Below are 3,820 nucleotides of genomic sequence, written 5' to 3'. Positions count from 1 at the left end.
AATATTATTGAAGCCCAGTGTATTGTAAACATATTTAACTTGAGAAAATACAGAAAAAATTTACTTCAATAGCAATGTCTCTTCCATACTAAAATAGTCTGGAACATAACCATATTTTCTGGAGTTAATTTAAGAGTAGAGAACATTCAGAGTAAATTGGACAAAAATTACTTATTTTTCCCTTCATCATATTCCAGATGCATCCCTGGGAGGATGGCTCAGTGCTCCCTTTGATCACTTGGTAGAAGGTAACCTGTTCTTGGTCCCAGGATGGATGTGTGAGGAGCAGCAAAGTGAAACAGCTTGTGAAAAAACAGTATTTCCAAAGAATGAGAGAAAATGAAGTTGCCTGACACAGAGATACTTTAGTCAGTTCTTGCAGGTATGCAGTGAAATGTCTAGCTGAGCCACCATTTTAGTATAAATGCAAAACAAATCACATCAAAGAATGTATAAAAGAAAATCTGTAATGCAGAGCTACTAATCAAAACTAATTCTTTCGTTTCTGCCAAACCACCTTAATTAGCTTGTCTCTGTTAGTAAGTGCAAAATCTAAAACACAAGTCAGATGGCAGCAAAAACAAGCAAAATGCCCACACAGAAAGGATATACTGGGAATAACCAATTCCACCGTGGCTTGATGGTTTGGGGTGACAGTATCTGAGTAGAGGAAGGGGATCATTTGGCCAGTTGGAAAGAAATGGGAAGGAAATTGAAAAGTATGGAAGGGTTTAGGGATGAAGGAAAGAAGAATTAACAAAGTGTGGAAACTCAGTTGAAAAATATGTAGTTAAATGATGAAAGCTCTTGGAACAGACAACTAAAGTAGGCAGAGGAATAGAGTTAAGGTACAAAAAACTTCAAGGTGCCATTAACAACAATCAAACAATTGCTTCTATAAAAAAATTTGTTGGATGATGTTAATAAGCCTTAAAGTTCAATAGAAAACCCATCCAAAAGGTTTCAGAGTCTTCAAATCTCCATTTGAGCCATGAACACAGGAAATCTTCATTCCTAGGTTCTTTTTCACTGTCAGGACAAAGTACTCCCTGTTGCATGGTACTATCCCATATAGTTCAATATAAACTAGTTCTTTAAACTTCCTGGAAAATTAAAATTTCTCTATAAGTAGCAAAGTATATTTTACTGATTTTTGTTGTTGTTGCTCTGATTTCTTGTGCATATTTTGATGCAGGAACTTTTTACTTTTTTTTTTTTGTTCTCTTTTATTCTTTTATTTTTTCTCCTTACTTTATTTCATCAGCACTATGAAGAAGAACAAATCTCTTCAAATTAAAAAAAAAAATCGTTCTCTGAAGTGCAAAACAAAAGTTGGAGCTCACTACTCATGAACCATAGAGATTTTCCAAGATACCTGCCCCAGCTGACTCCCCTTTTATGCATTAAGCATAGTCCATAAATTCTATTTCAAAGTTGAAATTTACAATGGACTCCATTCATAAAACTGTCATGGTAGGTTTCTAAGAGCATTTCACACTGATGTGCAGAATGCTTCCAAGATGAGTAAAAGCTGAGTGGTTCATACATATCAAAGCTTTCCCCTTTACAGACAGATGGTCAACTCGCCATTGGGCTGAGAGAAGGCAGTGGGAGAAGTGTTAGCTCAGACGTGCCAGACTACAATGAAACTGCTTCATAAAGAGCTGATCTGTGCTCTTTGCTGCCTGCTCAGAACCCATTTTAAGAACCTGACCTAACTCACATTGATTCCACCAGGCTTCTGTAGGAACTGGAACATGCCATGTGTCTGAAAAGGAGCACTTCTCTGGCATGAAGCATGACAACTCATGAGTGGGAGTTAAGAGAGCATGGCAAAAGGAAAGAAATTTCTATCTTATTAAATTTCCTCTTTGCTATTGTATTAAAAAATAGAAATCATTTCTTGCCTTGAAAAATGATTATGTCTGACAGATTCTTAGTTGATAGAATTGCCACAGTTGTGACTCATGCAGATCTACAGAAATTTCTGATTTATTCATACTGTGATCCTTTATATTAAGTAGAAGAGGACTTGTATAATAATTGGATAAAGATCATCACGTAATAACAGCATCCTAATTTTCCTTCTGTACTGAATTTCTTGGGGTTTATTTTTTATAATTAATTTCCAGTCAGTTCCCTGCAACAGTTTTAATGCTCCTTTGTCTTTCTTTGAGAGGCAGAGGTCAAAATTAAAAAAAAAAAAAAAAATCTAGAAACAGAGGATACTATACAATAGTTATAGAAAATGAAATTGAAAAAAAAAAAAAAATGTAAATGTCTGTTTTAGAACCCAAATTTCTACTCATACAGTCACGGTGGAAAGATTTGTAAATGTAGTTTACCCAATGCTATCAATGTAACTTTAGAAATTCTAATGTAGAGCAAGTTTGCTATTTTCATCTTCTCCCTGCTCAAGTAAAAAATAAAGTGCCTGCTTCTTCACTTCACAACCAGAGCTAGCAAAAAGCTTGACTTAAACAAGCTAAATATACTATGACAAAACCCAGTAGATTTATAAATTTTCTAGGGGTTTTCTTTTTAGATACAATCTGTAAATGACATCATTATAGTATTATGAGGATTTAATAAGTATGAGAAATTTAATGAACTATGCCTGTTGTAAATTATTCCAAAAACATGTGAACTTCCCAAGAATACACTTCGGAATGAGCTGTAGGAGTCTACTGGGTAGTGCTCACTTGCCATGCCACTGGCATTTGAAAAATAGCACCAGGGCCAGCCCTTTCTAATGGGAAGACTGTCTTATGATGATTTTTTCCACTTATGGCTAATAAAATCTCCTCTCCTTGAACACTTCTTGACTTTTTTTTAAAGTCTGCAATAAAATCTGCTTTTTTTCAGTATATAATAGACTCCTGTCTCTAACGTCAAGTGCAGGTCTTTGAGGAACACAGCCTAGATGCTATTCATGCTAGAATACTTAATACTCTTACTTTCCCTTGTGTCTCCATTGCCCCCTCAGAAAACACTTTCCAGATTTTTCTACAAATGAATTTTGTTTCTCATGGGAAGGTTTCAGTCCTCACTCTGATGAATTGCGAAATAGGGTTTTATTTTATATATTAAGAAAATCAGGATCTGTATTCCATTCTATTCTATTTTATCCTATTCTATTCCATTCCGATTTATGACACAAAAGTTTCATAACCTTTTGCTCCTAATACATTTTGCACAAGATACTACTAAATCCAAGAGGAAAATTACCTTAATAGTAAAGAGAGGTATTTTGGTTACGCTCTGTCTATATGAGAGACAAGGGAACTAGTGCAAAGATACAGAAGGACAAGAAGAAAAGTACGTGCAGGAAGAAGATTTTTGGAACACATATGACATTATATATGTTCTAGAGAAGAAAAAAAAAAATGCATCTCCTTAAATTGGTGATGACTTTTCTCATGGTCTTGAGAGAATTTTTGAAACATAAATTCTGTCCACTGCACAGAATTTCAAACTCAGAAGACCTGAAGTTTCTCTGTCCTTTTACTCAATATTTAATTTCACAGAATAAACACCTTCAGGTTCCTTCAATCCTTCAGCATCTTCTCATTGGTGAAATTTACATTCCCAGAAGTTGATAGTGTCTATCATATAATATGCATTTTGAAATAATGCTGCAGCTTAGGCTCTAGGGAGAAAATTGTGATTTCTTTTCTTTCTGTTTTTAATGCCGATGAGTAAGTGTGCTTATATATGTGTATGTTTTATTTACTGTGTTGAATTAAAATTACATTCTCACAGTAGTTAGAAGAAGGAGACATCTGTTGTTTTCAAGTTTTTTTCTTCAAAATGCAGCATA

Source organism: Vidua chalybeata, chromosome 5 (assembly GCF_026979565.1).
Source record: "Vidua chalybeata isolate OUT-0048 chromosome 5, bVidCha1 merged haplotype, whole genome shotgun sequence".
NCBI lineage: Eukaryota > Metazoa > Chordata > Aves > Passeriformes > Viduidae > Vidua > Vidua chalybeata.
This window is presented reverse-complemented; position numbering follows the sequence as displayed.